We start from the raw sequence: 19,063 nt of genomic DNA, 5'->3' as shown, positions 1-19,063 counted from the left end.
CTGTGCTTGGCACAATTTAGGGCATCATTTCTACTGAATGAGAAGAGAAAGAGGCAACTGTTGTTGCACCCATTTCTCAGAGGGCTAAAAATAAGAAAGAGTTGTCAAGTGATTTGTGTAAAAAACAAATCTAGAAAGTGAAAGAGGTATAAAGAATTTGGCTAAGCTAGGGATCCTGGAGGAGAGAGACCTACTTTCTAATCTTACCACTCACTGTATGGGTTTATGCAGGCTAATTCACCTGGCTTAGCCACTGCCTCCCTACTCACTTGTAGAGACGTTGTGAAAATAAACACAATTCTGCACCTCAAATTCCTACATATGTGCCCATAAGAAGTTTTCAATAAATATGCATTTAAGAAAGGAAAGAAGGAAGGAATTAAGGAAGGAAGACTGGATCTTGATTTTGTCATCTTTTCTTTTCATTACACCTAACTAATTTTCAGCGATCATACGGTAAACATAACACAGAGATTGAAAAAATACAAAAAAAAATAGAATGAGAAAAAGACTGAAAGGAAGAAAAATAGTAGGAAAGTTAGGGAAGAAAAAACAAAAGAAATTAAAAGAGGAAGAATGAAAGACACAAGAAAGGAAAGAGGAGGGAAGAGAAGAAAGAATGGAAAAAAGAAAAAAAGGAAAAGAAGAGGAGAGTATGAAGAAGGAATTGGAAGGAAAAAAACAGAAAAAACAAAATAGAGAAAGATAATGAATCTCAGCTTGATGTGTGACCTGTGGAAGAATTTATATTTACTATTAACTTTATATAGATTTTCAGCTCTGTTTTAAGGTATAGAGTGTGGATTAATTACAAACATTGACTCTCAACGGTTACAGATTTATGACAGATTAATCTAGCTTAGATCCATTAGAAGCTGTGTTAGAGCTAGTAGTCTCCTTCCTTTTTACGTGTACAGGCAGGCTGTAACATAAAGCTAAAACATAATTCAAAAAATGACTCGACAGGATATTAGCACATCAGCATGAAAAATAACAGAGAATGAGTGAGTTGATCAATCATTTCCTACTATGAAGAAAGAAAATATATAAAAGCCTATGAAATGAATCTGAAACTGGAACATGGCAGACAAGTTAATGAAAAACTATGGGCCCAGCAAGAAACACAAAACTGCATTAAGGAAAAAAAATTGTAGATCAATGACATAGAACACTTGAACATTTTATATTATCTACCCTTAATTTCAAAAAGTTTTTAGTAGCACTCTAGCATTAAAAAAGTAAGCCAATGGGAGCTGTCTGTTAAATGTATATTATGGTTTACACTTTTTTTCTTTTTCTTTCTTTCTTTTCTTTTTCAAGTACTATGGTGTTTAATTTCTTTTAGTTTGATTCTTGAGTATCCAATCTAATCTAGTTTTCCAGATGTCTTAACTAGTCTTTTTCCTGTTAAAGAGCATATACTTTAAGCTCTTTCTAATTTTAGTGTTTTTAGTATTTTAAATAAATATCACTATTCATGAAAAGATCGTCATGTGATCCCTCTTTATCTTTAGCTCTTGTTCACTTGCACTGTCAGTACCCAAATTATGGCTTTAAGTTGAGAGCAGAACTTCCAAAAACAGATTTTAAATTTAGATACTACTCAGGTTGACAACCTGTTCTTTTTTTTTTAGGGGTTACTAAACACTAAATATGTTTTCAACTAAAATCCTTTTTAAACTAGAAATATGATAGATTAGCTTCCCAGGAAGGAAAATCTTCCAAAGGTTTGGCTAGGTGGAGACATATACTTTAGAACAGCATTAAAAACGGTTATTTGAGAATTGTTTAATGTTCCAAAAGAAGAACTAATGACCTAAAATTAGCAGAGTATTTAGAATGTTCCCAGTGACTGATTTTAACTCCCTTTCAAAGTAAATCTGAGTACTATAATGACAACAGAGATCTCATCATAATCTACACAAGCTTCGCTACTTTCTTGCAATGTTGGACATGGATTTAAAAGAGAATGATGGGTTTTTATAAGTGTTTGTGGGGTCATGTTACTTAAACGCAGAATTTTGCATTCAATGATTTATGCACCAAATATGTACTGTATCTCCTACCAAGGGATTTTGGGGTTTACACAATTAATTTAAACATGGATCCTGTCTTTAAGATGCCGAGAATCTAGGAAAGGGAGACAAGCACGTAAATAAGTTTAAACTTAAAGGAAAGCAATGATTTCCATAAGAGAAGTACAAAAATTATGTGAAACACTCAAAAAAGAATAAAAAAGAATAAAACTTAGCTTTGGTCCTTGAGTCTATCATTAGAAAAGGCAGCGTTGGTCTACAACAGTCCCCATCCACATTCACAACAGATGTTATTAATATCACCCCACCCACCCTTCCCAACAGAGGCTGACCTCTACTTCCAAGTCCTTCCAAACGTCATTACCCAGCATTGAATGAAAGATGAAACCATTTTTTCACCCCTGAATATGGTGTAAGGAAATTTTTTTTCTTGTAAATTCCAGCTAATTATATCTATCTGTCATTCTGTTTTATAAATAAACAGATATAGCCTCATCCAAACTGGAAAATTTGTGTTTTTCACAACATCATGATGATGCTAATATACTAGTAGGGAAAAAAACACCTATTGGCTTGACAAATATCCTTCCTAGAAAATTGCTTGGCACACTTTATATACATGATGAATAATTGTAGAATAAATGAATTAATAAATACTAAAATATTAACTATGTCTCAGTATCATAATACTTCTTATTGCTCTGTCAATGCTTCAAATATATACAGGAGTCCTGAGTGTTACTCAGTGAAAAGCTTAGTGCCTTTAATGGAACAGGAGGAAATAGATAGCTCTAACGTACGGCACCTATCGTTGAACTGAGTTGTCAGCGTTATGAGTTTAGCTCAGCTAAATTGGTTGACTGACTTTTTACTACAAGATGGATTTCAAAGTGTCTTTAACTTTTCCCTAGTTGCTTAACATTTTAGAACACAATCCAGCACACATTATGTAAAATTCACAGATTTTTGGTCAGAATGCTATATAATTTAGGGTTACCATTGGTGCTCACACTTACCTTGGTTTACATATTTTACAATTGTATTAAGGCTCACTTCTCTTTTAATTCTACTAAGACTCCTCTATTCAACTTGTATTTGAAACTATACTGAAAGACAAGAGTGGGGCAAGATTTTTCCAGGGATGACAAAGTCATCATGACCTGTATGGAGTTTCCTAAGCAGTCCCATAAACTACTTGTGCAAACCCTGGTGCCAATACTGCTGCCAATGCCGCATAAGTGCTCACGACACAAACTCTGTGTACCTCAGTTCCCTCGCATGTGAAGTGATGAGATCAATACAGCCTTGCTAAAGCTGTTGATGTGTTGGTAGGATTTCATGATGTTACAAGTTTCTATGAAACACAAAATACTCATAAAAACAGTGTTTTGGTTACAGCTCAAAACAGCCAGAAAACCTTGTGAATGGTGTTTATGGATATTTTTATAACCAAATTCACTTTCGATAAGCCAAAGAAGTCTCAAGCTTTTCCAGAGAATTATTGCTCTGAGGGTGTCAGAGACGGTGATGGCTGCAGGTACTCAATAAAGATGGAAAGGTGTGCTTCAAGATAGTTTGAACACAAGACAGACTTTTCTAGTGTCAGAGCTACTTACTTACTTATGAAAAGGGCTTAGACCTCTTAATATCATTTCTCTCCCCTCCACTACTGGGCCTAGTCTTTAAAATCGCATCTAAAGAGGGATTTTTATATATTCTATAGCTCCCAGGAATAAGAAAATGAAGAGTTGTGACATCATTATTATTTTCTAGGTTCTTTGTAAACAGTTTTGTTTGGGGAGAGAGAAAGGGAGAGAAGCATTAAACCACACCTAAGGCATTTGGATACAATGGAGATTTTTCTTATCCATTTTGCAAGAAAAAGAATAAATGTGAATTCAACAGTAATAATGGACCCAACTCTCTGAGCTGGCAAAATGTTTATTTTAAACTGATTTTCTGTTGTGTGGGATCCAATTACTTTTGTTACACTGCTTTAAAATTCAATATCACTTCCTCCCATCCATGATTATTAGAAAGAAGGAAAGCATAGAATATGCAGTTTTCAAGACTTCTTTCCTAGTTATGTGAGTCATAATAAAGAATTCATTATATTGATATTATTACTCATAGCAAAATTTAAGAAAAACAGGAATCCTACAGTTTTCCATGAAACAAATGAATATAGTTTATACAATAAACATATAGGAGAAACTTTTAAAAACGAAATTCATTAGATGATCATGCTAACCATAGAAAATTAAGGAATGAGCTGAAAATAAATTAAAGAATTCATACTAAATAGCTGCACATATTTCATAACAAAACTATGAAGTTATCACGTCAATCATCTTACCAAACTATTCTTTCTTTCTCAATTGAATATCTTAGAGGGAATAAAAATTATCCATAATAATAATATAGTGAAAATTCAGATAATTGATAATAACACTTAGCACACTTTAAAAAATCATTACATACAAAAAAATCTTCAAAACATACTGTTTGTTCATAAGCTTCTTTGTGTTCTTTGTTCAATACATGCAATTCTGTTAAATTCAAGCTAAACATGACAACTTAATTTGTGATGTGCTGTTTACTTTGTGCTGTATTATACTGTGTATGTTGTTTCTTCTGTTTGTAGATTTTCAGTAAGTGAAAGTGGGGGAGGGAAAGAAAGGGGTCAGAACTGACAGCAAAACTGAATCAATGCACCCCATGCCAATGAAGTCATGAAAACCCACACTGTTCTTACAGCCGCCATAACGAATATAAATGGACAAAGGATGCTGAATAGCTACTGGGAGAAAAAAGAATGAAGCATCCATTTCAAGAAAGAACCTTTTTCTGCCATCACAGATAGCTTTGTGGACTGGCTAAATTAGGATGCCATATAACAATTTCATGCTCTAAGAGAAATCTTTGAAAGACAGCTCTCACATATTTTTATTTAAGGCATCTGATTTAATAACTGGAATTTGCTTGCTGGAATAGTTGTACGTGCTTGTTTCTCTCTCTCTCTTTCTGTCTCTCTCCCCACTCCTTTTCTCCTTATTTCTCCCTCTCTCTTTTTTTGGTGAGTGTGTGTGTGAGTGCACGTGCGCACACGTGCGTGTGTGTGTGTTTGAGTGGCTGACTTTGAGAGGAAGACTGATAAAAGAGCCCTAAAAACTGTATGCTTTAATGATATGCTTTCATAGAGAGTTTAAAAATAAACCCAATTTTGTACTATAGGAAAAGAAGAGTATTTTTGAATACAGATTTTGGGTGATTTATAGGCCAATATCTGGATTATGATCATTGCACTTAGGAGGCAATATCTCAATGGATTCTTGATATTTTAAATAATGTCAATATACTGATTTATTATTTACCCAGAGATGCCAGACAAATATGTAATAACTCATCAATTAAATGTTGGAAGTAGCAGTATATTTATAATTATATTGGGTGATGTTTATTGACTGGAAAAGTTTTTAATTGAAAAATAAAGACAGAATAATATGAAAACCATTTCAATGGTAGCCTTATGTACCAAAAAGGCTTAACTTTTAAGTTTCTAAAATTGTCTATAAGTTAAGTGACAACATATTAAGAGTATGGCAGATTGTTACTAGAGTTATTTTGTGATTTTGCAAAATTTCTCATCACCACATGGTCAAAACTCAAAGGATAAAATATCCTGTTCTATTTCTGAAAACATATTAAAAATAATTCTTGAAACTACAGAGATTAAAGTAAACACTGTATTTAAGTAAGATTATGGATTTCCTTATGCAGTGTGACACTACTAATGGATAATTTACAGGATAAGCCATATAAAATGCTTAATTTTTAGTTGCCCTGTGTCACAAAAAATAAAAAAGTTAATCTATTTATGTAGAAGAGGAGAAAACAATATGTAACATGTTCCCCTGGATGAGGATTTATTCTGGTTAAGTTAAGTTTTTAATATATAATACATAAGCATCACTACAATTAAAATACAGCAAAATGTATTTTACTTTAATAGTACAATTATTCTGTGGTTATCTCTTAACAGAAAGTCAAATGGAGGAGTCCTTCAACTTGCCACTTGACTTTGCTGATGTGCGTTTGATTCACTCTGAAGAAGGAATATATATATATATTCCTATATATATAGGTGGTTATCAAATGTTCTATACAAAAAATAGAATTTATAGGGTTTATTTCATAAATATTAGACAATGACAGAAATGCTAATGAAATACCGGACATGAAAAGGAAGTCATAATTTGAAAAATATTTTGATCTATGACAATTCAAAAATTTTCCAATATACAATTTCTAAATACAGAAAAAAGAAGATCAATTTTAATGTTAAATAGCATTTTTGCTTGCAATGCTAGACCTGCTCGCTTTAAAAAATAACAATAAGAATAAAAGGGGAGAATAAAAGGAAACCTGAAAAAATGAATCAGCTTTCATCTAAACAAGATCTGAGCAATTATACTGAGATCCATGTAGTATAAAGAATGGCAGTCCTAGACGGTAAATCTGACTATTATCCCAAATAGCGTAATTATCTCCTCTCTACTAAATACTCTATGCTCTTTTCAAAAGGATGGGCAGAGGGACTAATTCTCTGTAGTTATGCAAATCCCGCCCAGAGAGAACACTATGGGTACCAACCATAGGTCAGTTTATTTCAAGATAATATACCAGGTGCCCACATTGTCAAAATACCTGCATTATAATTCCATTCCAGTTGCTGTTTTTAATTATGAGGTTCTCCTACCAGGAAACAATCCCACAGAGAACTGAAACAATTTATTTTAAATACTGTAAACAACAGAGGCTCTGCTGCATGGATTTGAGATTCCTGTTCATCCCGAGAGCTCTCAGCATGTTACACCAACTGAACACATAGAATTGATAAAGATAGAGTCTCATTTCAAGATATTTTACCTCATGAATGACCTTAAGTAGAGATTCAAAAGGCTTTGATTCTTAGTGTTAATTACTAAATACTATATTTTCTTTGCTGTCCTAATAATAGCTTTTATGGAAATACAAATCACTGTACAAATCAAATACAGCAGTTCTACCTCCATTGCACACAAAGTCCAAGGAAAATATTTAGACAAGACACAACTCTGGACACAAGCCTTCAAAACTATTAATAACTAATTTTTAGAATAATGAAATGTCTATAAGTTTCCTGTACCACATACTAGCAGCTAAACCTTATCTGTTTAAGGAAAGACACATCAAGTCACCAAACCTAATCAGTTTAGTCAATTGAGGGAAAGTTTCAATTGCTGCTTATGGGTTAGTATATAAAAAGGCAGCCAAACAGGAGTTAAAGAAACTTCAAGAAAAATAACTCAGTTAACTAACATCTGTCCCCATACTGGACTTCTAGAATTTATAGTAACAATATTTATAGAATGCTTATTATATGCCATTCACGGTTTTAAATGCTTAATTATTAACCCATTTAATTTTTTATCCTTATTTTAGAGATAAGTCACAAAAACATTAAGTCACCTGCCCAAATCACTGTGCTAGTAAGTGCCTAGCTGGATTTGAACTCAGTCTATCTCCTGAGTCCGCGGCATACTAAGAATGAAGTTGAAGCCAGGCGTTAGAACATGAGAGAAAAACATAAAAACTATAACCCGTTACAGGAATCATTCGATACGGGCGAGATTTCGAGTTAATTATTATAAGGCACATTAGGGTTGGGAAGTGCCTTATCTTCCAATATTTGATCTTAGGTTGTCTACAACACAGAATTGCCTATTGTTGTCAGAATATATCATGTTTCACACCTCTGTACCTCTGAGCGGACTTGTTGTTCTTCTTGTTGGTTTGTTTTGTCACAGGTGGAGACTACGTCCACACATGAAAATTTGGAATAAATATCCATATTATTTAAGATAGTAAGTTACTAAAAATTTTGACCTTCTGCTTAAATATTATTTTCTACTTCAAATTACAAAATATGCCTTAGGCCACAAATTAGATACGTTGAGAAAATTTGTTTGTAATTTGTAAGAATAAGTTAATTTTATAGAATAAATATGAACAATATATTTTAGGACTGAATCTTTATGAAACCACAAATATACTAAGACTGAACCTCAACCACAGTAGACCCCATGGAGATTTTATATCTGTAACCCAAGTCTCAATATGGAATTCTGTTGATAAATACAGACTTAATCTTAACAATGACTTTAAACATGTCATGGCAACATTTTCTACATTAATGAGAACTTGACTCTTTGATGATGTAAATTGCTTTTGGTGTTCTAAGTTTTAAGATTTGTTCTCTGACATCCAAAGCCATGAACTGCTTGGTCAAAACAATGAATTTCCTCCAACAATATCTTGTGTGGTATATATGAGATGACAAACTAATTTTAAATTTTTCAGCTTAATCAGCAAAACTCATTTTATATCTAATGGAACTTCACATCTTTTACTTTCCATATTGAAACAAATAAAGCTTTTGCAGATGCTTTTCAGGAAAAGATCACCAAGCACAAGGGTTGCCAGCAAGTCAGCAACACAATCCAAAACTTGTTAGAAGGTATCAGACATTCAATTAGCCTTTTCTTCTCTTTCCACTAAATAGCCTAGTCAAATAAACACGTTCTATACTGTGTAGTTCTTGTTAAATTTTCCAGGCCTGGTAAACTTCAATGGCAGCAGAGAGCCACTAATTGAACTTAATCTTGGTGACACATAAATATCTGGCATCAGTTTTCTTAGCAGCAAAATACTAAATAATCAATAGCAAATGATTGGTTTCATAAGTGGTTATTTGCATGGAGAGGCAGTATGTCGTGGATGGTGAGAGTGTTGTCGCTTTGGAGCCAGAGTGTCTGTGTTGGAATCATAGCTCCAAGATATGTCGCCTTGGGAAATTTTTAATACTTTTAGTCTCAGTTTCCTCAGCAGCAAACTGGGCTAAAAATGTACCTACTTCCCATGGTTGCTGTGAATATTAATGAAATAAATAATACATGAAAAAAACTTAGAACAGGCTTAGGCAACCAGGCATATTTTGAGTATTCAATAAGAAATGCTATTCTTATGGTGATTGTTCTATCTATACTCTCCATTTCTGATTGATAATATTGAGCCTTTTGCTGGACCACACACCCTCTTTGGCACCAGTCACTTTGTACAGGATGAAAAATTTTAGGATGGCTGTCCAAGAGTCCAAGATAAGACTGTAATGGAATCTGCCTGATTTATAGAGAAATAGATTTATGAATCCATCACTTAAATTATCAATATCAAGTGAAGCACTGAATGTACCAACGGCAATATCAATGTGACATGGCAGAGTACTCCCAATTGGTATTTAGTAGCACATATTTGGGAAAGCAAACCAAGTCTTCAAAGGGATTAAACTAGGAAACTGTCGATTTCATTAGTACTGCCAGAGATACGCCCTTGAAATTGTTATACATATGAGAAGCATACCACAATGAACATATATTTGTCCTGTCTCTGCATATTAAAAAATAAGTAAGTAGATTTAAACCTAGAAGTAGGAGTCAGCTAATATTCATTATGGTATTTTTACCATTAAATAAATAAATCTCCATCATGTAACATTTTAACAACAAATTTGACCTATTCTGTTATATCCTTGATCAATTTGTTTTATGGCTCAATTTTTTTTTTGCAGTTTTGTTTGACGTGGGAAAAGACTGAGGCTGACAACCTTACCTTAATAAAAGTGGTTAAACATAGTTCAAAAACAGACTTATCAACGAATCTTTTAGCATGGTCTTCCTGGAAAATTGCTAAAATGGCCATAATTCTCTGCCCTTTCCTGCTTCAATGCTTATTTTGCAATGTGACTTTGCGGCTTCTCCCATCACATGGTGGAGTTGACTCTGCATACTTTAAATCAGGCCCAGTCTTGGGGCTTGCTTTGACCAAAGGAATGGGGTAGAAGCAACATTGCAACACTTCCAATCTTTGGGTGTTCCTGCTCTTGTTTTATTTCTGCCGTGCCATGAGAATAAGCTAGCCTGTTGGGGCAGAGTCACCCTATTGTCTCAGCAGAGGACAAATGAAAGAGTCCAGCCAAGGGCAGCAAAGCTACCCCAAGACAACCCATAGTGGACCACAGGAGCAGAGTGAGTCCCACTAAGAACAGCTCACCAGATGAGAAACCCAGATGAGAAACACCCAACCGCTAATAAATGCATATTGTCTTAAGCCACTGAGTCTTGGAGTGGTTCATTGCGTAGCAACAATTAAAAAAAGACTGACAGAATCTTATCTGCACAGTTTATTCTTTCTCATTATATGACTAATGCATATAGTGCTCAATGTGCAATTGTGAGAAAAGTGAATGAACCAATCGATATTTGCTAATAGATTATATCTACAATTTATTGCACAGTCACTTTGTGCCAGGAATGTTCCAAATACTTTACATAAATTATCTCAGTTAATTTCCTCTCCAATAAAAATAGCAATTTTGAGCCCTACCCTTCCAACTGTGAGGTAGGTACCTATGGAATCACAAAAATAGAGTTTATCTCTTCTTGTGGAATTTTCACTGAAGATGGTGGAAACCCACGTGGCACTGCATGATTGAATTAGCAGTTAACTTAGTTAAGAGGATTATCGAATTACTTGGCACCCTTTGCCCCTCTCTCTTTCATATAATTAGAGAGTGTATTTTTTACTGGATGCCTTATGTTACAGTCTATTGTAGTTGTAGCTCTATTTTTAGAATGTCAGTATATATCTGCTGAATTCTACATTTTTCTCATTAGTAACTTTTTTCAGAAGTCTCTATTATCCAAAATTTCCTTTTTAAAATGAAAAGCTCGGTTTTTAATAGTGTAGGACATAGGAATAGAGTGAATATTTATTGATATCATACTCTAAATGTGGCCGTGGTCTATTTTAGCCTAGGAGTTAAGATCATTTTAAGGTAAGTTTTTCCTTTCACTGGCATCAGTAATATATGATTTCCTTTTCTGTTATTTTCTTTGGAAATACAAGAAACTAAACAATAAGGCAGTACTATATTTTGCACATTAGGGCTTAATGTAAGTGCTGGTTCATTTTGCTAGCATAAAACTTACTGATATTTTGGTTGTCCCTTAAGTGAATTTAATAATAGCTCCTAATATAAATTCTTTGTTAATCAAGCTCTTTCATGTAAAGGCATTTTACATATATTTAATCATAAATACATACAAAATTTCTGTGAGAAATGTAATTTCATACCCATTTTAAGAAATATAAATTCCTTAGTCAAATTCACATAGAAAAAATTAGAAGTCTTTAGTTTTACTGACTTCAAAGACCATATTTTCCCCACTAGATTATCAATTACTTCTATTTCTCCCAGCTAAGAACTGTGAACTTTTTTAGATATATATTGATATGGAATCTATTACCCCAAAGCCCAAAGTAAAACTGAAGCAAAGAAAAAGATTAGAAACGCTCGTCCCGGTTGCCTAGCTCAGTGGTACCTGACTCAGAGGAATATTATACTGACATCTCTTATCATTTTGACTGATGTCCTGTTTCTGTCTCAGAAGAAACGAACATTTTCCTTCCCCTGTCATCTGTGCAAGCGAAAGCAGGCAGGAGATTGCTTTTGACTCATTCTAATTATTGAAACTGCTTTCTCACTCTCATTCCGTGTCTTTGGTCTCTCTGCTGAACTACACCGCTTCAGCAATTTTGTACGCCAGTCAATGGGCCTTCTGTCATATATATTTGTATCACCCTTCCCCACTTCATTGTGAGAAAGAAAAGAAATGCAAATTCAAAATGCATTTCTATTGCCATTTAGCCTTCAATTTACATTCTATCATCCATGTATTCACGTCATTACTTGTATATTTTAGTGCTGTTATAAAAAAATTGGGAAATCTTATCACGTATATATATATGTATATATATATGCTTTGAGAACATATAAAGAGTGTAGACAGAACTAAGTTTTACAACAAGGAATATTATAGAAAACAGTTTGAAAACTACAAAAAAGAAAATGTAGAAAATAAGTAGTATTAGCTTTTTATACTATGAGTAGTTATCTTAAGCCAATAAATATCCAAAAGTTAGTTGAAATTACAAGTATAAGTAGGATGAGGAACAAGTTAAAAGACTAATGGTTAGAAAACCATAATGGATTACTAAGAGAGGCTGGAATGGTCATTCTTAATTAAACTTCTTAGTCTGTTGACTAATATCAAGGATGAAATCTATGCTCTTTCATAAATCACAGTGCGTGCCATTTCCAGAAATAGAATACTATTCTAAATGGACCATATATGTGAACCAGTAGGACAAGCCTATATAAGGTTCCTTTAATGTGAGTGTGGCCACTTCACCCACTGTTTTCTGTTACAAATAGTTTCATGGTAATTGATGTGAAATAAATAGTCACACTTTGGCTTTTGGGGACCAGGAAGTATGGTTAATAATAGTAAACAGGAAGTATCATGGTATTCATGTTTCAGCCCCTAGGTGGGTTCACTTTCAGCACAGAACCCCATCAGGAGGTGGCTCTTCCTTCTAAAGGAGCAAAGTATAAAACCTCCTTTTCATCACCAGAGGGCACAGGGAAGTCTCACTTCATCAAACTTGGGAAGAGCCGTGCAGAGAGCAAGAGAAGCTCTAGTCCATGTGTGACATGTACTTGGTGGCCAGCAAGCCACAGAGACCAAAGGAAGAAAAGCAGATCCTTCATAGAAACCATATAAAGATTCTATATTTTAGGGAATTTTTTCACAATTGCTGATATAAAGTTTGAACATTTCTGCAAATAATATTAAGAGTTCAACTCAACAAAGACCCTTCCCAGCACAGATATAAGATCAGGGAAGGGGGAACAAGAAGGGAATGTGAGAATCTCAAGAAAAAAAAAAGATCAAAACTGGACTGGAACACAAACGATTGCCTTAAATATTTCTGGTTAATTTTTTTTGTTTATTTTAACTAGTTTCTGTCTTAAAGAACATAAAATTAATATAGTAGTCTTACTACATATCATTTGAAGTTTTAAAAATTACATTCCATGCTTGTGCTTAAATGCACAGAATGAGCTCTATAATTCTCAACCAATACTCATTACAGCCCCAGGTTTAACATACACACACATATACACCTCCCACGGTAGTGTTATCAAAAGAATTCTGGACTAGTGAACCCCACTTCTTCATCGCAGTGAGGTTGCTGTTCCTCAGCGTGACCAGACTTAAGTTTCTAGAAGAGGTACTACCAGACAATATAGTCCTAATAGGAGCACTCCAGTCAGGGAGTTTTTGCACTCTTACACTCAACTGCTCTTAAATATATTTGAGCGGTTTCTAGAAAGTTCTCTTGATGTTTCCTTGGCTTATGTCCAGGTAGAATTTAACATAGACAACCTTGATTTTGTGAATCATCTACACATATTATTTTAACTATAATATTATTATAGTCATTCATAAGAGCCAGGTTTAAGATATAATTTGATTGTTGCAAAACTCATAAAATAATTGTTATAAAACTAGCTTAATAGCTTTATATTAAAAGCAGCCTCTGTTTATACACAAAGCCATAAATTAATTATGACAATTCAGTTCAAAGCTAAGTTTTAGATGGGACTTTTTCCACAAGGAACTTCATACCCCATCGTACATTGTATATGAAGGCAGGCTCCATCCTTTGGGTCAAAATGAACCTTTATTTTACTTTCTTAAGTACAAATGAAATGCTATCTTTGAAATATCATATACGAATTGCCACGCATTTCTTAAGGTACACTGGTGCCTTCGTATTAAATAGCTTGTCCTACCCTCTCACCACCCATCCCAGCTGAATTTTACCAATACAGCTTTGCATACGACTCTGACTTTCCTTTAGGTTGGCATGCTCCCTGTTTGAGCTGGCACTATTCGATCAATACGCTCATACTTCAGCTGTTCAAGCAGCAGCTAACCAGGCAGCCACAACAAACACAATTCTGGCAGCTCCTAATGTGTGTCTCTGTCTGTAATTCAGATGCTGTTTGCAAAGAGTTTACATGTAGACCACGTCGCTCTTAGAAAGTTCAGTGCTAGGATTTTAAACAGAAAGCTTATTAGGCACAGAGTCCTGCAAATTAAATCATTAAAAGTAGTTGCTCAAAATAGTTTGGGAAGACCGAGTACATAGTAATGTATTTCTATATACAAAAACTAATGTTTTCTTGGACGAGATACCTGCTAGAGCAAAATGATAACATTCTAGCAAGAAGCACTGAACATTGATTCAATTAAGTACTATATCATTTACCTGTAAGAACAAACTGATTTCTTCCCAGTTTAAATCACAGAGGTAGAGGAGAGAAGGGGTGTGTTTGAGACAAGTAGATTTTTTTTCACTTTCTATAAATACATATAGTGGAAAATATAATTTAGTAAAATTAGAGATGAATGCATCTACTCAAAACCTCACACACAGTTCATTTTGTAGAACACTCTTTGAGCAGATTTGACATTAAGGTCACTATTCCGGGTGCTATGGTGGTAGAAAAATAAAGAGAATTTGGTGTTTGCACTTTAAGAGCTTACAGTACACTATATAACACAAATATTGAGAAACTATAAATGCACAAAGCATTGTGCTACAGAAGCCCATATCTGAGGGAGGAATTCTGCCTGAGGAGTTGACATTTAATCTGGATTTTGAAATGATTGGCTTTTGCCTGCCAAGGAATGGCGTAGGGGTGAGGAGAGCATTCCAGAGAAGGGAACAGCACAAGTCAATGCCCGGCGGCATGAAATGGTATCATATATTTGAGCTCCTTAAACTGGTCCAGAATGGATAGCCCAGATTATATGAGAGAATAAGGTTAGAAAAGAAGGAAATGAAGGTTCTTTAGTGCTATGCTAATGCTATCTCAAACACTTTGATCAAAATGGTAAATCACTAATGTTTCTAAATAGGTACGTGGTATGATGAGATATAATTTGGGAAGAATAATCTTACTTCACAGAGAATGGACTGGAACAAATAAGAGGCACTCTAGTCATCCAGGTAAGTGAGGGTTGGCAGCACAGCTGGAGAGGAACAGGGGAATTGGAGAAATATTATAAAGATAGAAATTTGAAAGATAGGGAGTAAAGTAGAATAAAGAGTCAAAAAGCACTAGATCAAACGGGCTTCATTTTTTTAAGCAAAGGAGTGGTAATATGTTATTGGTACTTATTTGATACAGAGTTGAAAGGACACACAACGTTTTCCCTGACAATAAATAAATAAATAGAATATCCTTCAAGATTATTTAACTTTCTAATTATGGAAACATTACAAGGAAATATAAGAAAACAGATGTATAAAATAATTTGATATCTCTCAAGCAATATAATTATCAAAAGGTAAAGGACATTGGTCTGACAATTAGTGATACGCCTTGTAAGGAGATCTTTATTATAGCTAATATGAAATATTTAACAATGAAGATAGTATTTTGTACATTATATTTTTTTTCTGTCTGTCACATGGGGATACAAATGTAAATATCAAATTAAAAAAAAATTAATCCCCAAACATTAACAACCCTTCAATGATTATACATTATATAATTTTTAAAGATAGTTCTATGTAACATGTATTGGACAAAAAGTATGTGTTATTGAAAGTGAATAATCTAGATCTCATGATGAGTCTAAATTATATTTCCCAATTTTTTATTATTTTTATTTTTGTTATTATTACTTTTTACTTTTATTATTTTTATTTTTGTTATTATTGTTTTTATTATTTTTATTTTTGTTATTGTACTTCCAAAATATAAAATTCAAGGAAGGCACAGGAAATGAAAATCTCACATTCAAATTATGTATACAGATACACATGTGCGGATCTTTGTGCATGATACTTGACTATCATCCTAATATCCCTTTCATAAGCCCTCTTCACTTTTCTTTTGTTTACAAATGTTTGTCCTCATTGTTCCACTTTCAGAGTAAATCTTCAACATTATAAACACTGATACCCTCAGGAACGTTGCCTCTTTCTGTTAATCTCGATAGCCCCAGAGAGGCTAGCGAAATAAGTCATTTCATTTCTACATTTTGCACTTGACTTGGCTTAGACTGATACCAGGTGACATTATTACTTTGGGTTTAGGATGTTGTTTGGGGAAGAGGAGAATAAAATAAAGGATAAAATTATCATTTCAAAAGTGGCTGTATTTGGGGGCTACTATACCTACCAGTTTTTATTTAAAGTAACAATTCTAAGAATAATGCCTACCGTTGGATTTCCCAATATCTTATTTCATTTTAAATAACTCTCTGTTACCAGCAGATATGAAAACATTAATAGGGCTTGAGAAATGCTCCACATGGGTAATATTTAAGTCATTAGGGTCAGAGCCATGTGAAGGCTTTCATGCATAAAGAGATGAGTTTGTTACAGCAAAGTATTTCTACCATGTCCTCTCATTTGTAATGTAAAATTATGCTTGATTCGTCCATATTTTACTGTGAGAGTGTACAGATGCAACAAGCACACACAGGGACCATCTTATCTATCTTTGAATCATTCAATATGCTTTCCAGTGCCTTGCATTTATAAAAAGTATTCTCAATGCATTTATGTAACATGCTCAGTTTTTAAACATTTTAGTTGAAGGAGAGATTTAAAGGTTAATGCTACACTGCTAAGATAAAACTTTTCATACTTAGAAATACCACAATATGCAGGAATTCAACACTCACATGTTGTTAGGAATCTAACGGAAAACAAAGAGTAGGAGGTTGTCTAGAACACCTGAATATATAAGGTTTAAGACACTTATGCTGGGCCGGCCCCACGGCTTAGTGGTTAAGTGTGCGTGCTCTGCTGCTGGCAGCCCGGGGTTCGGATCCCTGGCACGTACCGACTCACCGCTTCTCTGGCCATGCTGAGGCCGTGTCCCACATACAGCAACTAGAAGGATGTGCAACTATGACATACAACTATCTACTGGAGCTTTGGGGGAAAAATAAATAAATAAAATTAAAAAAAAAAAGACACTTGCGCTGAGACCAACTTGAGTATTATCAATTGCTTTTTCTCTAAGTATGCTTATTACAAAGAGGAAAAAAAACCCTGCATTTAGTTGTGTCATATACACACACACACACACATGCATACAAGAACACACACACACACTTCCCCCAAATCTTCTCACTAAAAATGCATGAATACCTGAATTATACTTACAGGTATTATTTAAAGTGATGCCTAGAATAAGTTCTCTAAAAGAGAAATCTTTTTTTAAATAAAAATACCATGTTAGATATAGCAGTTCAAAACCCAGTACATAATTAAATACTTATGATGGATTTTACTGAGTGCTTAATGCCTGTAAAATTTCCTTTGACAATTCAAATTTAAACTCACTTTAGTTCTTATAAATCTTGCAAAAGTATAATTGACAACATTTTTTTCCAAAACAGCTGATCCATTACTTTCATTTCTATCTAGATTTTCATACAAATGAGAACAAGAAATGAAAAAAAAAAATGCTACCTGGTAATAATCAACAGAGAAATGGCTTGGGAAAACCAAATGCATTTTTCTTCTCTACTGTGTAGTCTTTTGTATAAGTTTTTGGTGATTTTGAATATGATTTATTACAACCAACACAGTAAATATGGTAAAATTAATTTTAGAGTTGCAAATATTCTGATAGGAATCAGCAGAGAGTATGCTCCAGGCAGAAATTAACAATTTTTCTCTGGAGATTATGAAACCAATTTTCCACATGCCAAAGATATAAGTAAATGCATGTGCAAAACTATCTAGATAAAAGAGCATTTTTCTACAACAGAAAGTACGAACAATTTATATCAGGCCACAGTTCTATTTCAGTGACTCATCGATATATGACTTGTCTGAAAAATAGGACTAGAGTGGAAAGAGCACTGAAGAGAGAGCCAGGAGATCTGGGATCCAGTTCTGTTCCCACTCCATAAACTTGAATTAGCCCTTGTTATTGTCTCTACAACTTAGTTTTCTCTAAAATGAAAGGATAAAACTAGATTATCCCTAAAATACCCAGGAACTCCAAAATTCTTCTTTTGGCTTCCAATGTTAATTAAGTGAGAAAGGACAAATGTCTTGTTTAATAATGACCTGTTTTCTAACACGATTTCCCACCAGTTACACTTCAGAAACGAGGAGTGAACATATCATATGCTCAAGTAATAAGAATCATATGGCAGCACATCTCTTCTGGGATTGATTATCTCATCTCAGTCTTACTGAAGTTCTCTGCCTACAGAAATACTTAGCCTTTATTTACAGTTTTGTTTTGACACCGACTTAAATCACCTCCCACTGTTTCTCCAAACCTGTTTCAGCCCCACTGATCTCCTTACAGCACCCCCATATCTCAGGCAAACTGCTCTTCTTTAACAAATCTACCTGTTGAAATCTACTTCCCTTTTAATCCTCAGCTACAGTTTTTATCTTCTCCTTGGGGCGTTTCTTGAACTAAAGAAATCTGAGCTATTATTTAATTAAGGTTTAACCTACAATTTGTATGGATTTGTGCATGATGATTGTGGCGGTCTTCATATAACACATCCATGGCAGTGGCAAGAGTGAGAACCATACTCAGCCATATTGTCTTTCCTTCTTTCCTCCCTTCCTCCCTCCCTTCCTTCCTTCCTTCCTTCCTTCCTTCCTTCCTTCCTTCCTTTAGCCCAGCATTTACCTTGGCCTCGCCATGGTATAGGCACAAGATCAAACACTGTTAATGTAAAGATGAATAAGTCACATTCCCTTCCTGCAAGAAGGGGCAGGCACATGTTGATAAATACTCACAATACATCACTGCAAATGCTAACGGTGACATCTGTCAAGTCATCTTTTCACATTTTGAGTTATCAGTTGGCATGATGGGTAAGAGCACGGGCTTAGGGAGGTAAGGGACCTACCGACTCCACTCATTAGCTGTTTAGTCTTGAAGAAGTTTCTTAGCTTGTCAGGTGCTTAACTTCCCCACATATGAAATGGGGAAAATAACATTCTCCTCCTCAGCTTTT

The 19,063-nt window shown here is 34.3% G+C and overlaps 1 protein-coding gene across 3 annotated transcripts in view; it reads right to left on the bottom strand.

Annotated features, from left to right (window-relative positions):
• PCDH7 (protocadherin 7) overlaps positions 1 to 19,063 on the bottom strand; it is a 396,226-nt gene that overhangs the window by 22,548 nt on the left and 354,615 nt on the right. The window lies entirely within an intron of this gene.

Source organism: Ceratotherium simum, chromosome 8, assembly GCF_057802395.1.
Source record: "Ceratotherium simum simum isolate JZ-2026a chromosome 8, ASM5780239v1, whole genome shotgun sequence".
NCBI lineage: Eukaryota > Metazoa > Chordata > Mammalia > Perissodactyla > Rhinocerotidae > Ceratotherium > Ceratotherium simum.
Note: the sequence above shows the minus strand (reverse complement) of the source record. Positions and strands in the feature narration are given on the sequence as shown.